Source organism: Diadema antillarum, unplaced genomic scaffold (genome assembly GCF_040938485.1).
Source record: "Diadema antillarum isolate AM-2024a unplaced genomic scaffold, OU_Dant_1.0 seq00000246_RagTag, whole genome shotgun sequence".
In the NCBI taxonomy this organism is placed as follows: Eukaryota; Metazoa; Echinodermata; class Echinoidea; order Diadematoida; family Diadematidae; genus Diadema; species Diadema antillarum.
The window spans coordinates 497,121-517,589 of NW_027271290.1; the positions used below are offsets into that span (position 1 = coordinate 497,121).

Here is a 20,469-nt window from a genome sequence, read left to right on the forward strand (position 1 = left end):
TTACACGGAATTTCCTAATCACACGAGTTGCTGATAATCATATCAATTCACCCTTGAGTGTTATGAATCTGTCGTTTAGATCTGCACTTAAGAACTTCATAACAGATTATACATTTGACCTGATATTTACCCAGGAGATATAATACTTGGACCAGTTGGAAAGGAAACTAAGAAATTGACCTTTCTGACGGTCTAAGCCAAGCAACATAACACAGTTTTTTACATTTAAAATACTGTCAACTTAACTAAACAATTATTACAGTTGATGGTTTCTGAGTGTCTTCAACTTAATACTTAGAACAGGATACCATAGACAAATAGGAGGCAGCAGTGTAAAATAGAAGCATGCTTTGACAAATATGATCGCCTCTTTTGCTTCATACAGAATAAGGTAACTTCAAATCCTGCAGACACAACGAATCGATAATGACCATAAATTGTCATGTTATCATCAAAATACCGCAGGGATATCTACTGAGCTTATTTTCTCTTTGAAGGTGCAATGACGATTCATAAATAAGTATAAGTATTATTATGACTGGTCAAACTTCTCAGAAATACGTTCAGTTGCGGTATAAAGCTGAATTTACACACAATCATAAGTTGAGAAGTTGAGACCGTAAGGTATATGAATGTTTAATTTGCTGTTAAATTCAATTCATTATCGTGTGGTCACATCGTTTCCAAAACGTTAGACAGTACATTATAGCAGCAAATTCAACGTGCTAATCAGGTTGTAGCAGTTAATTGGTAGTTAGTGACCATAAGTGCTTCGGTTGTCTCCTGAGGGCGGGTGTCATTACATTAATATCCTCATTATTGGAGCCAACTCAAAACACGGGAGAGTAAAACCGAACATAGCACAGGCCTCTTGGCAAGAGAATTTTAGAATATTCTCAAATAGCACAAAGCCAAGTTGCCGCCGGAATCTGTTGACGCAAGAAATTCACATTTGATGAGCTTACAGGGCGCTCTGACTTTCATGAGATGAATAAATCTCAATTAGAGTTAAGAGATGCCCTTGATACATCAACGCATTGTCCCATTTCCCCGTGCACCCCACGTCTGACAAAGGAAAATGCCACTTCTCCCGGCTGGCCCCGTATCCTCTGTGGGGGTTAGTGTTATCTATCGTGGAAGGGCAAGTACCCTGCCCGACTAGTACGCGCGCTAACATGACATTCAACATAGTTCTCTTTTACAAGACACAATAGGTGAAAGGCCACTGCAATCTATAATCATTTCAGGTTAGTATAGCTAGAAATAGAGGTTCTCAATCTTCAATGTCGTTCATCTACCCTCTTTAAGGATAGATTAGAAGGGGTGTCACTTTAAGTGAGTGTACAGGACTTTGATTTGAGCATCTCCAAAAATGATTCCATGAACGAACATTATCTCCTTTCGAACTCTTATTGATAGACCATAGACTGGTGATGTTTCTAAAACCTGCTTATATGTGACTATGAATTCGAAGTCTGACCACCGCTGTAGAATGGCAAGAAGAAAATATTTTCACGATAGATACAAGGTGACCTTTGTGTTGTTCTCGTATTTTTTTTAATTGTTTGGTATTTTAACCTGCATCATCTTAAAGATGAAATTCAACCTAATGGCTGATATCGTGATGACCCGATACAACAATGAATATCACGCCAATGATGGTGGGGGGGGGGGGGGGGGGGAGGGAACGGATGGTGGTACGGGGGGGGGGGGGACTGAACTGAGTGAGGATCACAAATTATTATTGCTTTCACTTATGCGTGTATGCGTAATATGAACACATGGGCTTCTTTGCAGCAGATCAAAGTCATGTTTCCGCGCATGTTTGATACGCTTTGCGTGTGGTCACTATTATTAGACGTAAAAGAAAATTTTTGTCATTTGATCCGTGTAGTCAATAAATTTTTGATTTGATTTGATCTAATTTATTTATCCTCTGTATGGCATCATTTATAATTCCTTTTTATTTTAACAACATGGACAAGTAGTTCCATTATTATCTGGATAATTATATAATATGATGTCAACTGCTGCATGAGGTTATGAAGCTAACATGTTTAAACAACAACAACAACAACAACAACAACAACAACAACAACAACAACAACAACAACAACAACAAAATGGTGCAGACGTAGGGAGCGAAACTCACGCAGTTCATGAAACCATTCAAACTACACACTCATATTATCAGAAATATCCTACCCAAATGGACGATACATGCACGTTGTCTGCAACATCGTTTCTATCACATTTGTATGTCATATCAATTGGAATGACAGGTGATAAATCCAAGAACGAGCAACTCAGGGGGAAAGAAATTCCTATTTTCATATCCAGTTGTTTGCTGTGGCGTGTTTAAAAGAACATGCTTTGATTATAAGCTCGGTCCACGACTGAAGTATCTGGCCTATCATTAACGAACATCGTCAGAGAAACGCCTTCTCCACCTCTCCCGCTCCCTTGACTCGTACGATAGTAGAAAGGTGATTGAGTGCATTTGGCAGGTTGAGTGACCTATCATCACTTAAATCCGAAATGACTCCAATTTAGTTCGGGTCGCCAGCAATGTATTTCTTTCGTTAAGGACGTACCCGTGATATAGATGATACGAAAAATAATGATAATAATAATAATAATAATAATAATAATAATAATAATAATAATAATAATAATAATAATAATAATAATAATAATAATAATAATAATAATATTAGTATAAGTTCAGTAACGACACGTGCTTGGGATTACAAAAAAAAAATCTAAACTCAAATAATGAAAGGTGCAATAACTTGCCAAGAGTTGGAATGAAAAACGAAGGGGTGGAGGAAGTCTTATTTCTATAGGAACAAAAGAAATAATGTTTATTACTACAGCTCTTGAATACCAATTTCAAAATAAGGAAAGGAGGAACGGCGACAGAACTCAATGTAAGCTGTACATTTAATGCTACAGCTGGTAGTACCAAGATGGCATGGGCGAGCTCGCCTTTCACCTCCATGGTAATTGCCCCCAATACATGGGGACTTCCGTTTTCTCTCTCTCTCCCCCCCCCCCCTTTCTTCATATCTTTTTCCTCTTTGCCTCTGCCAGGGTTTCATAATGATGGCATGTCGCACGCTGGCTGGGGGTATTATCCAGCGCTTTCCACAGCTTTGCACTCCCGTAGACCCCGGTGGAAGCTTTGATTAAGATTCTTGCTGTTTCACGTCCGTTTGACCGATCACTCCCTTACTGCATCATTGACTGGTCGTTATATTTGCCCAGTATTCAACGGGGCAAAATTGTCAAATATCTGGATTTTTTTCCACTTTTTTTTCGCTTTCTTGTATTGGTGGTGCTTCCTTGGTTGGTGGTCTCTGTGACCACTCGACAATATTTGCCGGCATGTGGCGGGACAATCCATCTTTTTGGAGAGAGTGTTTCCGAGCAAACCGGCACAAGGGAGGAATGCGCAATTCGCTGCTTCATCGCCGATGCTGCATTGTACAAGACCCCCACCCCCCCCCCCAAAAAAAAAAAGAAAGAAAGAAACCTAAACAAATTTATATGGAATCAGATTTACCAGCTGAGATATGGAACTTCAACTTGCGTTCGCCCTTGGAATTTGGGAATCATTTTTGTTATCATTTATCAAAGTAAAACATTTCAAGGCAATGTCGTTCAATATTTCCATACACAGACTAATTTCTGCTTGCTAAATAAAATGGGAATCAATCATCCATATGTATGTTAACATGGTTGATAGCAAAATGTATATTGAAGTACAGCGAAGATAACTCACCACCTCACTGAGATTGGCTATGATTGGTTAACAACGCGGAAGCGACGTCTGCGTCACAGGAAAGTATTCTCTTCATGAATGTTCTGCCGCTATGCAAAGGTATTGTTTAACATTGAGAGCAGTGGTTTAAAGAAATGTTCCAGTTATCACATTTGATGCAAATGTGTAGGCAAGTTGTGTCACAAAACATCCTACCATATAAAAAATTCGCAATGAAACCTGGAACATAAGAAGATATCACTGTTTTTCTTAATAAATCATAGACGGTTAATTCTAAAATTTTTATCATAACTATTGCTCACATTTTGTATATTTAACAATACTAAATATTGATTTCATACCAGTTAACATTTTTACATTGGTTGTTTCTATCCCGAATTTACATTTTAGAACTATTCTGAAGCACAAAAGCTGGGCTTTGTTTCGTCTGCAAATGATAAATAATGCTTTTAAAGGTACAAATTATGAAAACATCTCTACTTTAACTCACTCTTTTTAACGAAGACAGAAAAAGAAATACCAGAGGACATCCAAATGCAGAACATTTGGATGAGAGTACTCGTCATAACTTCTGAAGCAAAAACTGAAACTGTACAAGGTTAAAGTTTGCTTAAACAGAAAAACATGAAAAGATGAGATCAATTAGGGGAAACATGTGAGGGCATAATTATGGTAAAATCCTTGCGACAGCTCTCTCTCTCTCTCTCTCTCTCTCTCTCTGTCCGAAAAGGTTCTTTACATCATTCGCCTATGTCATATTTCATTACAGTGGTATTGCGTCAGTTTTGTTTGATTTCATCTGATTTGATTTGATATGATTTGATTTGATTTGATTTGATTTGATTTGATTTGATATGATAGGATATAATATTCTCTGTATGGCATTTCTTTACGAGCACATAAATTCTCAGCAGTTTCATTAACATAAGGGGTTAAGGAAAGAGAGAGAAAGAGAGGGAGAGAGAGAGAGTGAGAGGAAGGGAGGGAGAGCCATTACTAGTATTTAAGACACGATAAAACCTTTTGCCACTATGATAAAAAGATTCGCATGACACATCGAATGTAATAGGTTATTTTATAATTGATAAATACTGTCCATGATTCTGTTGATGTTGCGCTGCGAGAAAAGATTATCACGTCAGGTCTCTTGTTAATAACCATGGGGTGTACTACTTGACTGATCCTTTAAAATAAACCCGAGAAAGCACAGCATCGCAAGAGTCAAGTGGGATTTTCGTAAAATGTGACTGCCAGGGGCATTTTAGAGTGAAGGTTGGGAATCAGACTTGTTCTTTTTTTTTTTTTTTTTTTTTTTGCATACTTCTAGTATGCTGAGCCCGAAAAATTCGGTTCCCAAGCGAAATTCTCAGTGCAAGACCGTCTAATTTGCATTTTAAGAATGGTTGTAAAATCATCACCATTTTAAAAAACTTCTTATAGGCTATTACTTCTCGTCTCGACTCGACTGAAAGTCTCGACTAAAATGAAAAATTAACATTTATTTCATCCTGTAAAGTTGATATAATGACCACGTGGGACGAGAAAAGAAGTTAATTCGTATTGTCATCATGCCACAATATTCATTAACATACATATTATTGGCAAACTATGCAAATTGGAGGTTGTCATGCAATTTGCAAAGTAGCATATAATTGCTTGTAATGTTTTTATTATTTCTGTAGTTCTAGGGAACAAACTAGTACAATGTAGTAAGTGTGTTAATAATGAAACGAAGATCAGGTACAATATCAGTTGACTAGGAATGAATAAAGCATTATACGCAAAGTTGTTAAATATTTCATTTGCAAATTTGTTGTGTATTATTGTGGAAAGTGGGGTAACTTTGGGCACTTCCAACATGATTGGCTTTAAAGGTGCATCCTCTTTATTTCAAAGATATGCATTATGCATCATTTCCATGAATTTTCATGAAACAAAAGTGTCTGTACTGTACGGACTTACCACATAACCTTAAAGCACATAATCTAAAAAAAAATCTGTGTTTGCGTTGGTATAAAGCATGTTATGAAAAAGACCGTGCGGATAAGCATTTTGGGCACCTCCTGTGGGGTTGAATTTGAATATATATGTTTTCACTTTATATATGTAGAGCAATTCTTTTCTATCAATTTAATTAGACTTTTAGAGCAAAGGTGCCTTTGCTATGCGACCGACACGACTTTCTTAAGGTACGTCTAAATGGAACATACATGTAATTATGTATTCACCTTATAATTATGCTGGACGTTCTGTATGTGGCCGAGGGGAATTTATGACTTTGGGCACTTCACAGAGGATTGCCTTTCAATCCATACTTTTTCATTATTTACCTATTGTAAAACAATGTATCCTCTATCAATTCAATTAAGTTCATGGGAATAAAAGTATCTTTGCTTTACAGCGGAAACGAAATTTTAAAGGCATGTCCCTAATGAAACGTTTTGTATTCGCGTTATGATAATATGCTGCATATTTTCTATATTGCCATGGGAGTGGGGTAACTTTTGGCACTTCCCAAAGAGTTGCCTTTATTTGTGCACCCTTTTCTAGTAGATAGAACAATGTCTTCCCTATCGTTTCGATGACTTTCATGAAAAAGAAAGCATCTTTGCTGCATGGCCAGTCATACTTTATAAAGGCAAGTATAAGCTAATAGAACAATTGTATTATTTTGTGTTAGTATAATGCGTGTTTTGGAAGGACCTTTCCATGGGAAGGGGTCACTTTCGGCGTCTCAGAAGCGGGTTGCCTTTATGTGTTCACCCTTATGGCTATCTAGATATTGTAGAGCATTGTCTCCCCTGTCAATTTAAATTAAAGCTCATGAAAATAAAGATCTTCTGCTATAGGACTTGAAAAACTGGTTAAAGTCATTTGTGTTACCAATGGGACATATATATTCGCGTTATAAGATGTACATATTTTCTCTATTGCCGTGGGGATGGGTCAACTTAAGACACTTCACGCCGGTTTGCCTTTCAATGTGCACCCTTTTCACGCTATGGCTACTGTAGCTCAATGTCTCTTGTAACATTTCCATGAGATCTCATGAAAATAAAAATATGGCTGGGACGAGTTTTACAGCCATTAATAGCTTTAAAACATTACTACCGGGAAGATGAGGAAAAACACACCTGTAGGAAAAAAGCGTCACCATGTTTGTCATAAAAACTTGAATCACACACAGTTCATTGCTCCGTAACTTATAACTGACCGGCAGCGCGCAGTAAATCGTGCCATTACGTTTTCAGCTAGTTATATGCTCCTTCACAGCCAAAAGCACTAATGCTACCTATTATGCATGTAACTTATGAAACTCCTCTTACAATTCAGAGATACACCGTTCTTACCCCCTGCGGTGCCCTGCCAGCCAATAAGATACTTTTGCAGGAAATCATATTTAACATTTTCCCCACAGTTCGCCTTAAGAAACTGTACCACATGACGTCAAAGGAATCCATAATCACACTGTCATGCACTCAGTGCTGTTAGATTGTAAAAACATGTGCGTGTGTTCCCCCGAAGGGCCTTAAAAAACTGACGTTTCGGAGATGTACCTACGCCATAATGCTGCTCATTTCATGATACGAAATTTCATGTTTTGAAATGATATGATTTACCGCAGCACATTTCTATCAATTTGAATACAATACAGATTGAATTTTGTCGATTGAATGAATAATCAAGCTTTAAAAATATCGTAAATTTTGAAATGAGATTCCAACGTGGATTTAACCTTTCGCGTGATCTTATTGTCATCATATAGATATAAAATACAAATCTACTTCTGAGGAATAATTTAAATGTAAAGCATTGTGGTCCCGTAAGAAAAAACAAACAAGAACAAAATATTAGCCAAAGACGGAAGAAGAATATATAGGGTGCGCAAGGTACAAAGAAAAAAAAAAAGAATGAGTGAATACTAATGAAAGTATATCAGGAGGCCCAGTGGGATGTGCAACTATAGTAAGACTGTCAGTTTTATGTTGGGTTTCACAGCACAATCACAGGTAATCATGTTTTCCGTGCAGTGTTTCCCTTGAACCGCTTGTTAAAATCAAAGGAACAATTCAGAAAATGTATACAATTTCACTTTCACGTAGTAGGGCCTACATAAGTAGATAATGTCATGTATAGACTTGTGGAATCTATTCTGGTCCTTGAGCAGATAATCCGCTGCTCTTAAATCCTGAAACACAATACACTGAACAAGGATAGTTTTTGTGCTCTTCTACTTCTTTTTTTTTCCCTCTCATCTTCATTTTCCCTCCTCTTCTTTCTTTCTTTCTTTCTCTTTTAAAAATTTCTTTCTTTCTTTCTTTCTTTCTTCTTCTTCTTCTTCTTTGTCTTCTTCTTCTTTTTTTTTTCTTCTTCTTCTTCTTCTGCACCTGGCCCAATTAGAGCTAGTTATTTTGCATCGCCCGTTTGACCGGCGACGATCAAAGGTGTTTGTGACGTCATTATCTCTCGTTGGCAAAGAAAGGCATGGCGGGCAAACTAACCGCGCATCGATACAGGACCGATCACGTGTCTTCGAGTTTGCTGCCTGCTGTATGAGATTCGGCTGAGTTGAGCCCATCGCACACTACAACGAATCGCGACTATACGACTGACAGACTTTGGATCTGAAATAAACAATCGTGTTTATTCTTAGGCTATTGTGATTTATTTCGGATCCAAAGTCTGTCGGTCGTATAGTCGTATAGTCGTGAGTATAATTTGTAAGTTCAAATCGGTTTAAGGTAGGATGTCTCCGCGCATCTGCGATTGTTACGAAATTTAAGACGAGTGGTAAATAACCGTTATTACTGACACGAAAATCTGTGCTGTCAATCTTATCTTATCAAAAATAATTTTGTATATTTTATATCATTTTCTTTTCTCGTGCTATGTTTGTACATGACCACTCTTTGTAAACAATGAAATAAACGAAACAAAATGAAACGAAACGAAAAAATAGAATGATACGAACCCCCTCAAATTTATGAATTCATTTGTCACTTTCCATTATCTCAAAGCTTAGATAGATGACATGAAGCAAATAACATTCATTTTCTCCGTATAATTCAATAAAGATAAATTAGAAATATTGTATTCGACATTTTGAAATATCCACTAAAGTAATATCAATACTACCGTATCGGAGTAGCTTATCTCATGTTTCTGTAAGACAGTTCATATTATAGACAGATGAATTGATAGAAATATTGTAAACCTTCTACAAAACCCATTACGACATGCACGCCAATATTTGATGAACTTGAAAAAGTGGCAAACAATCATATTTCTGCTCTAAGACTCTAGAACTGATGCTTACCGAGAGAGAGACAGTGCAAGAGAACATTAACAAATTGCAAATTCGCACTAGAGTAACGGACAGTCGCTCAAGAACTGTTTTATCTGCTTGTTAGCTCCCAGACGTGATGTGTAAGGGCACCTCAACTGCTAGTTGCTGATTTTCGACAAAAAGCTAAATATTAAGCATTATATACAAACACACATAGTGAGTAATAACACTTTCTCCGTAGTTCGTATCAAACTGCCGCCGTGCGGGCAAGTGCGTTCACATCACTTTGCAAACTTTGCGGGTGTGAACAGAAATCCGAGTCCTAAGGAACAGGTGCTACAATCGACCCAATTTCTGCAGACATATTTTTTTTTTCTTCTGTGTCTCTTTTAAGTATCTTATGCAGAGCGTTAGGGATTGAAGTACTTTGGTGTCCGTGGATTCTAAACCACGACACTAATGTGAAACAGGAACATTTTTTTTTTTTTTTGCACCAATGCGCCTGTGCAACTTACTGTAAAATCTTGTCAAGGAGTTTATACTCAAATGATGTTCCATGATACTTAAAGCAGCGATTACTGCAACAGAGCAGTGTACAATTTAGTTGGAGTCAACGCAGAAGTATACCTAGTGTCGTTAGAGAATGAGAAATAGGAGGAGTAATAGTAGTAGGAGGAAGAACAATAATTTCCTGACTATTATACTTGTCACTACTCCTAGGCGGACCGCAGTGAGTCCGTATAATCTTCCCGTTTTGGAGGGTGTGTGTTAGGCAGAGTGGGGTGTGAACTGTACTCTTGGCTGCTTGGCGGGGAAGTGCAGGCGGGTCATTTCCCGAGTGGGCGCATGTGCATGGAACCTTTCTTACATGTCATACCCGAGAAACAGGATTCTTTCGTTTTGATGCAAGAGGGCACTCCTGGACGTTTGGTTTGAATTTAAGGCTCTTGCGAACATGGCGAATGACTGGCAACCACTCGCGGTGTGAGCCACCTTGCCGCCATGTCATATTGAATGCGAACGACCAAAATACGAAAACAGCTGCCTTTTATGTAGACATTGTCCAGTACCGCTCATGATCAACTAAGTGTTGATGTAGCATCGATGCTTGTTCAAATCTGCCGGTAATGATTGTACTTCCGAGTGCAGATTCTGCCGCAGTTGTTGCATGTCACTTCGGAGGTCTTGAGGTGAAGAATTACGAGGAGTTGGGCGTGATAGACATTTTGTCATTGAGCGACAGAGAGAGAGAGAGAAGGGGGGGGGGGGTGGGTGGGAGTGAGAGAATAGGTATCAATGAAGTGCATTTTAAGCCTTTATGTTTGGTGGACGAAACTCAGCAAGCAAATAGAACGATAAAGATATCAAACACGCCGAAGCGAAGTGTTATGCATCCGGACTACTAAAAGCGTTCTCGATAGCAGATCGATGAGGACGTACAGTGCATATGATTTGCTAAAATGTATATATAACATCTTTGCGTTATCTTTTGCATGCTTACGAGAAACTGAAATGGTCTTGGCTTATTGTGCACACTCATACACATACACGCACACATTTTAGGGAGCAGTGTTGTCGAAATGAGGAGTCATAGCACTGCCCCGTGGTCGAACGATCAATTTTTTATCTTACTTCGTCAGACGTCAGTTTACAATGAATAGTTGGAAATTAACATATCTATTACGTGTGTCTATGTTAGTGATGGACGTCAAATATAATTTTTATTCCGGCTTCTTTATGTCCCTAGGTGTTGAACGACCAATGAGACAGATCGTAGAGCAACTTTGTCCATGAGCAAAAAATAAGCTCATTTGTGAAAGAGGCTTTTTAACCCGTTGAGGACGAGTCCCGAGTATACTCGGGCAGGTGTCTATGAGAAATGCGTGTTGTAGCAAAATCAGTCCGTCCTCAACGGGTTAATTTCTTGATACTAACATAAGCATCTGCAATGTGATGGTTATTTATGTATAATCACTGTACATTGTCGTAAATGGTGCTTGCCAGCACATCCACCTGACAGTAACCCCCCTAAAAACAACAACAACAGCAGCAACAAACTTTCATTATAGGCTAATAGTAACAAAAACATGTTTGAAGAAATTCATTAAGTATAAACCATACTGGCCACGTAGTCAAACCAAGTTCAGTCTCTATGTCAACATGAATTCCATAAAATTGATATGTTGAGCACGCTTATGCATTTTGTCGCTTTAAAAAAGAGTAAAGCATCTGACCAACTGAGAAAAAAGAAAGAAGGGTAAATTTGGGAAATGTACGCATGAACTTATTACGAACAGGCTTATTACTACCTCGTCTTGCCTAGCCAATTCAATGGTTGACGAGATGGTTAGAATGATGTATGAAAAGAATGTCCGAGGTCGCTGTTCGGACAATGATTTCTTCTTGTCTTCGCAAGATACCCAATTTGCTCTTGATGTCTTCCTTCTTATATCCCCTCTCTCACTGTCGTTCTCTATCTCTTTCTCTCTTATTCTCTCTCTTCTTCTATCTATCTCTTCTTTCTTTCTTTTTCTACTCACGTGCGCCACATCTCGAGGTAGTTCCCCTAATTCGCTGTTCCGGGTCAATTGCGAATTTTGCCCTCGATCACGTTTGGCGTCGAACTATACAGCACGTCTGAAAAGACGTGTACATACTATTTCAAATTCAATGTCAAACAAGATTCCTACTCTGCAGAGATGATCTGAGATGGTTTTCGGCCAGTTTTCTGAACTTTTCATCTTCGCTTATATCTCACTGCTAAGCTACTTCGATTCAAACTGGTGGACTTACTGCCTATATATACAATACGCATGGCTCTCTTTAGAATCAGGGTCAATTTGGTGACATCAGGACATTATATCTCAATGACTTGCCTGGTGCAAGTTGATACAGGGATAGAAATGAACGAAGTTCAGTATTGGCAACACGAATTTTCGTTCTTGTTTTACTTAATACATTGTTCTTTGTATTTGATATATTGACGAGTGGTGGCACAGTAATAAAACCTGACGACACACATGATCATGTTCTGAGTAAAGTCTTTTTTTTTGGGGGGGGGGATATGTCATAAATGGACAGTTTATCGAAACGTGTAATGATGTGTTTCTCTGTTGTTATTGTTGGGGTTTTTTTGCATCGTAAGAGAATCATTTCAAAAAGGTTACAAAGATTACATAATCCTTGAAGATTTGTTCGAAGAAGACAATACAATAGTTGGCCAAAAAGAATTCCTCATTGGTATACGGATTATGATGAAAATTCGTAACATCTCACATTTTACGAGAATTGCTTTAATTAAAAAGGGTCCTTTTATTCTATACCCCAAACTTGTGATTTTATGATAAGAATTCTCAGAAGAGTGTAGCAGTTTGTCTATGTAGTCATCAACGCGTTCATCAAGTGATTAGATATCAGTAATGTTGTTCAAGGGTTCTGCTGGTTATATTATGTGAAATAAAAGGTTACATTCAATTAATGAGTTGAATTGACACAATCGTCAAAGCTTGTGGAAACGAAATTTATAGAATATATTGAAATACCTCTTCTACATTACACAATTTTGAACACACACACACACACACACGCACACACACACTCACACACACTCACACACACACACACACGCACACACACACACACACACACACAAATGCCGATAGAGAGAGAGACAAAACTCGTATCTAACCTGCTAACTCTGTAGCCGTATCTAGCCTGCACTGCAGGTTGCTAGCTCGATATAAGATTGCAAATTTATATCAAATGTGAGTGAATAACAGTGTATTCTTACGTTAACATGAACACAACTGTTTTCCATAACATCGACATATGCCTCCTACAATTCAATAAGGTATCTAAAGCTAATGTTGAAGGAAAATTGTAGCAACTGGACACCTGGAAAATGACCTGAGACGACTTTTGATGAATGTACAGATATAATAGCGTGTTTCTGACGTCACTTGCACAGAATGTCAAAATACTCTCTTGGTTTTTTTTAAATCTTTGATTATGTTTCAATGCTTCTCATAGGCACTTTTTCTGTCAAAAAAACCCCACCCCAACAACACTTCTTACGCATCATCCTGGACAGAGGAAGTCCATGCCGTCACCAGGCTTTGCAAGACAAAAAAATATCCTTGTCTTCTTACACATCAACCACAGAAAATTTCTAAGCAATCGTCTTGCAGGTCATGTGACATTAAGATTTCTGCCTGGATGGCGTCACAGTATACTTTGCTGACATTCAAACATCCTGTAACATATCTTCATTTCCATTCTCCTGTCCTAACATGTATTTGGTGTCATTCAAGACAGTCGCTCTTTCTCCAGGAGTGAAATTACCTTTAATAGTCATCACTTCCGGTAGGGCAGTAATACGGTCTACCTGATGGTTGTTCACTTATCTTAATGACATGATACGAGAGCAAAATATGCACTGTGGTCGTCTCATGAAATACTCATGGAGACCAGCTATCAAACAATTCTTTCTCAAAGGGAAAATTTAGTCCACAAATAAGTTAGTCTGATAAAAAGGAGCAAAAGTTCAATGGTAAAAATTTGACTGAAATCGGATGAAAAATAAGCCAGTTTCGAAATTTTGAAGTTTTTCTAATTTCTGCAAAACAGTTCTTGTACAGGTGATATGAAAATGCAAATGAGTGAGCTGACCGTGTCATGCCCTCACAATTTTCCATTCAACGCATACAAAATATGACGAAAATTCAATGTTTTTGTCATTGAAGACTAAAACATGATGTTATTCTTGGTTGAATAACTTCAGAATAGTGATCAGTTAGATATATCAGGATTTGAGCCTTGGGCATAATTGCGTTTGAATAAAAAACGGGAAATTTTAAAACTGTATGTACAAAATATATGGCAAGTTGTGAGGGGATGACATACTCACTTTGTCATTTGCATATTCATATTGACCGTTCAAGAACTGTTTCCTCTAAAATTAGCGAAACTTCAAAATGTCATAACTTCGTTATTTTCCATCCGATTTTGATCAAAGTTCTACCGTTGAACCAGTAATATTTTACTCTTATCGGACTAACTTATATTTGGATTTCCCCTTTAAACAAATATTTTAGACCAATATCATTTGTGTCTAAAGCAACATGGATGAAAGACAAAATTTGCTTCAACATATAGATACGATTTATCCTGACACCTTTTGAGAGTCGACACAGGGGCTTATCTCTTGAGGGGCTTATTGCATTTGATATCAAGCATTGAGATTGTCACGTGATCAGTGGTCATATGACGTAATAGATTCATTGACATCTTGGCGATGTTTACGGACGCGCTAAAATGTGCTAAGGTCGCGGGCCACCGTCTGATTGGGCCGGCTGATCGGACCATCGAAGCGAGTTTGTATCGACTGAATCAACACGAAAATGGGCCATGAAATCTAGATGCGTGCGAGGCTTTAAAGAACTCCAAATACAGAATCAAGAGAGTGGGGAAGAAGAAGACAGAGTGTGCGTGTGTGTGTGTGCGTTTGTGTGTGTGTGTGTGTGTGGTGCGTTTGCAAGAATCTATGTGGATAATTACGATATAGGTCTCCCACCACCTTTTGTTTATCATTTCTCATTTGATGAGGTAGATTTACACGTCATCTCGTCCTGAAACCGCAAGCCTGGGCATTTAATGAACTGACGAACAGGTCCTGATGATTATACTTCATTTACAATGTTTTCCTATTTGAAAAGCAAAGCTTGGATTTTTTAACATATTGAGAGGCAAAGGTATTTTTCTTCATCGTAATATATATTCCTTTAACGTTGGATTCATACCTTATAATGAATTGTGTTTTGCGGTGAGTAGTGAAGATCCAACATTTTATTAACACCAATCAAACTTGAACACTCAGCAAATGCCCATTCGGCTACCGCATAGACTAGTTTTAACGTAAAGCGTATTGTTTTTCTTTACGATCGATATTACTTGGGTATACGGCTACAGCTTCATATCCAACCACCTAACAGTAAAGAGTTTTATGCATTTGAAATACAAATAAAGCCTATTTTGTTTGGCATTTTCAAATAGAAACTAAACAAGTCGAACCCTCACCCTAAGTCCTTAAAGAAAATAAAAGCAACTGTTGCATGAGCAAATGTCATGTTACCTATTTAAAGGCAAGGTTGATTCCACCTATTAGAAATTGGACATGCTAAGAGGGTAAATGAAAGTTCTTCATACAGATTCAGGACAAATCCTCTCTCTCTCTCTCTCTCTCCTTCCATCTATCTATCTATCTATCTATCTATCTATCTATCTACCTATCTATCTACCTAACTATTTAGCTCCTATAGCTATCTATCTATCTATCTATCTCTCTAACTATTTAGCTCCTATAGCTATCTATCTATCTATCTATCTCTCTATCTATCTATCCATCTGTCTATCTCTCCTTGTACCTTTCCCTGTCTGTCTGTCTGTCTGTCTGTCTGTCTGTCTTTTCTTAAACTGGTATATCTTCGGTCCGGTATCGTCCGGTGATAACCTTTGCTCTTTGGGAGCGTCGGAGCAACACCAAAAGGCGATCACATCCACAATATTGTCCAATTCCAATCGCCCTTATTTCCCTTCCTCTTTCCTTCATATCAGAAGCCGCTAACTTCAGGGTGCATGATGACAACACCTCGTCTTCTCTTAAAATTGATTCCAATTCTAGCCGCTTTATCCAGGGGCATATTAATCAGATCTTCTGCGGCAAGTGAGAAAAATGCCACAATATCAACGTCTTCTTATTAACGAAAAAATGGCAAAAAACTATGTCTTAGTTTTTCAGTTTTTTTGTTTCGTTTTTCTTTTGTCTGTTTATTTTGCTTTGCTTTATGACCTATGTAATGTTCTTTTGTGCGCATTATATAATCTAAAATGAGGGTCCTTTATTTTGTTCTATTATTCAGTGTAACTACACACTGTTGGAAGTTGGCAATCAATGACTTGGGGTTCTAGCTTCGTGAATCCTTGTATATCGCAACGTATCATACCATACGAATTAGAACAGAACCTCTCATCACAACGTCATAATAATGTTACCATGCATAAAAACGCTCACCCATGAAGTTTGTGACCGGAATGGTAGGCACTTAAAGGTATTACTGCATGGTGTACAAATACCTTCAGCTCATTGAAATATGAATTGAAGCCTTTACACGCATAGAATCTCCATCGTAATGTAATTGACCTTGAATTAGTGCAATGGATGAAAGTGCAAACTCAGCCCTGGTCCACATCTGCACAACTTCATGAAACGAATGCAGAGAAGGCAATAGTGCGCGTAACGACGTGGAAGTTGAGATGGGGTGTTATCGTCTGTTATAGGATAAAAAGATAATTACTCTGACCCAGGAACGCTTTTCCATCTTATTATGATATCTTTTGGTATTACCGACGATTCAGCTTCTCCCCCGTCATTTCCATTTGTAACCTGTTTGTTTACAGGGCCATGTTCGTGCCATTTTTTTTTCTTTTGTGTGTGTGTGTGTGGCAAGAGAGCTGGATATGTTGGAGTCATTTTATTTTAGTAACTGACAAAAAGACAATGGATCGTTATCTGTACATTGCATCAGTGAACCAATTTAACATTGACTGCATGGAATTGTTTTGGTTTGTGAAGTTTTTTTTTTCCCTCAAAACATTTGCCTGTAAAAAAAAAGAACTAATCGACAAATTCACATTGTCTACTTAATCAGCTTGGGAACTACTATTGAAAGCTTCATTATGATGTCCGCATTAATGGTGTGTGCTAGTTCGTTTGTGTGCATTTGTGAAACATGAAGTATTGAAATATAAGGTTAAATGAAGGTTAAATGATATTTTCAAAATTCAAATTCTTTCTCTCAAAAATAAATCTGCATGTATCTCTCTATGTTTCTCCCTCCCTCTCTTTGTCTATTTACTAGTATCCATATGGTATATATATGATATGTAAATATCCTTTCTTACGGGAACCTTGTATTTCAGGTTCCCAAAGTGTCGATAAGAGGGTCAACATTTGTGAATATGTGTTTATCTGTGTTATGCTTACAAGAAAATGACTTCGGTCGAAAGATCTGTTTCTTCTATAATATGTATCAAAACTGCATTATTTGTTTTTGTTTGATTTACCTTTTTCCAACCAAGGTATAGTGCGCTTGTTTTGCTAACCCGTATAAAGACGTACCTAGCAATCAAGGTTGATTTCGCTAGATTTTCGCTGACCCCATTGCGCCCATATAGTGTATAACAGAAGAGTTTTACGAGCCCATCGGTGCGCGCTCTATTCATACCTCACGTCCGATCGATATTTTGCTTTGTTCGATGGCACATGCAGTTGACGGTGGAAAGAAGAAACGTGTACTGCTTGACTGCCTTTTTATAGGCGCATTACCAACCTGTCCATTCTTTGTCGATGGAAAAAAAAAGATTCTCGTTTGGGGGCATTGAAGGCTCTCGGAAAATTGCGGGAGAAACGGAATATACGAAAAAGAAATAGTGTGAATATCACGAGGAACTGCTTTTCATGACCCAAGAAACAGGTTGCTCACTGGTGCTTTGTTTGGATGATACCTGCAGCACCCTTGAGCTTAAAGATATGAATTTGTCCAAAAACCAACAGACGAAGCACTGTAGACTCCCACTTCCTAAATCAACGCTCAGTCGTTTACTTTTTAGCTGCCATAGTACCTGGTGCTGTGACTAGAAATGAACTGATAATGTTCATCATTCACATATTTCTTTGTATCTCTCTCTCTTTCTGCATATATCTATATATATATATATATATATATATATATATATATATATATATATATATATATAATATTCTTTCAACGTTTAATACGCGCATACACATGATATGTTTATACATTTATATAGAATAATGAATGACACTTATATGGTGTGAGGGTAAGTATGTGCATGATATAATCTTATAAAACTATGACGATAAAGTACGGATTTGCAAGGTAACAACAATAATTGCAGTGTGTAGAAATCAAGTCTTCTCATAAACAGTTCATTCTAACCATAGAATATCTGTAGGTTTATTTGACTTCCATACAGTATTATCGTGAAAAAGAACCTTCCTATCGTACGTGCATTATCATTCACACATTCGACAAGTGATCTACCGAAGATGTGAATATACTTTGGTATACAATTTGGTACAGATATTTTTCTTCTCTCTTTTTGGGGATGGTGTTTTGAGGTCCTACATTGCCCTCATCCTTTACCACCCCCACCCAACAAACCCAAATTAACAAACAAACAAAACAAAACAAAAATAGAGAAAGACATATCAATGCACAAGCATTGTAAACAACCTCTACTTCATTAGAGTTTCTTAAATTGGTGTAGTTTCCATAGTACACATATTTATCCAACAATAACAACAACAACAACAACAAAGAATGTCTTAATGTATATAGGCCTATATGTGCTTATATTGGTGTGCATATCCTGTAAACTGGTTCAATTGTGCTTTTGAATCGTGGTACTCATTTTCTTTGCTTCTTAAGAAGTCATGGTGAGAAAGGAGCCCTTTTCGTCAGAACAGAAGTTAACGATTAAGGTACACATTATAATCCTAGTCTGCTAGGAATAGATACAGGACTTACATCCTTACATGTTGTAGTTCTTGGGTTAAGGGATTAATAATTGGCTGTTTTTAGCAGCAAATTGTCGGTCCAGACGATTCCTCCAACGCTGTATGGGGGCATTGTTTTCACGCATTGACGTACTTGCGTGTAAAATATTCGGATTTGAATTGCCGTTATTCCATCTCGACAGCAATGCAAGAACTTTAGGAGGAAATTTAGGCAAATATGAAAAAAGTTCCTGATGGCTATTTGCTTATCGCGCTATATCAGTCAGCGCAATACCAATATTGTTGTTCGTGTTTTTTTTTTCTATTATAGGATATCTTCAGATTACGATAGAGTCATCAAGGTATTGCACTCGACATCACCATAGTCCATGAAGGTCCCACAAAGATTAAAAATTCATAACGGAAAAGAGACGTCCTCCAGGCTCATGTCCGGCGAAATGATCCGTGAGACATTCCAAACCACATATATAATTTATCCACAGCGGGGGTGTTTAATCATGTTTCTTGTCTTTCTAAAAATGTTACACACTAACAATGACAAACACAATACTCCCGAATGAAAGAAAAAGCTACATTAAAAAATCCGAACTTTCATACTATATCCTTGCACATCACTTTTGAGAAATATTCCTAATTTCCCTCGAGCTAAAGCCACCTTGTTTATTCTGTGTAATCCAAGATAAAGGATAAGGATTATTGCTAATCCGTAGGCCCATTGGGACGGGTTGTCGTTAGCGCAGAATCTTTAGGATGACCCAAAGAACAACGAGTGATAAACAGAAAAACCCCCAAAAGGCTCCAAGTAGGAGGTGGCAAATATCTAACCGTCGTGTTTCTTTGGACAGACGGATAAGAGAATCATATAGATTAGCTTCCGATAGGTCTTAATACAATTAGTGATATTACATGGTGTTCCTGCCGTCCATTCCCTCGCCATTTCAATTACCCTTTTCCTGGGCTGTATTGTGGCAGAAACAACAGCGTAGGCTTTTTGCACGATTGGCCTTCACAGACATAACTTTCTTATATTTTCATCACACCGAAGAGGAGCAACTTGCTTTACTTTGCTTAATTTCTCAGTCGACTACATATCCAATAATGAAAAATTACCTGAAATACGAATGATTTGCAAAAAAAAAGAATAAAACCCTCTAGTCTAGATTTTATGCCTGATGATGGTCTCGATGAGAAAAAAAAATGCTAGCGAGATATATTCTCCCGACTATTTTTTTTCTTTTTGCTGAATTTAGAAATGCATAGTCAATACTAAACTTTACGATTTACGATTTTTTTTTTTTGTGATCGGAAGTTGGTACTCTTGCTATCCACACTATTTGACCCTTATACAGAATAGAATCAGAAGACTTCCCTTTATGTTAATTTCAAGTTTACTCCCATCGAAAAAAGCCTTTACCCAAATTTGTAACGTGACTTTACCACTGATCTGGAATGTATTCCTGGGGGCCGGCACTTGATGACCAATGCCACCATACCGATTTTCATTAAATTTTACTTCTTTCCTGTGAATATATTTTGAATGGTCTTTAGGATGCTATTGAGTAATTCACTTCAGTAGAAAAGGGTGAATAAGGATTGAGATTAAGCTCGTTGGTATGAATTCGAGACAACAGGAGTGGCAGATGAGCGGTGAAGTCTACAAGATGAAAATTGGTCTTCCTTGACCTGATGCGGCTCCTCCTGTTTTTGCTCTGCACCGCTGATTATTAAAAGAGAAGCGTGAACAAAGTCCAGTCATAGAGATAGAGTAAACCTCTCGATTTAGTTACTATGTCACCT

At 37.7% G+C, this 20,469-nt stretch overlaps 1 protein-coding gene across 1 annotated transcript in view; it reads right to left on the reverse strand.

The window, feature by feature from the left end:
- Positions 1 to 20,469, reverse strand: part of LOC139729557 (uncharacterized) — a 62,676-nt gene that overhangs the window by 1,656 nt on the left and 40,551 nt on the right. The gene's annotated exons all lie outside the window — the stretch shown is intronic.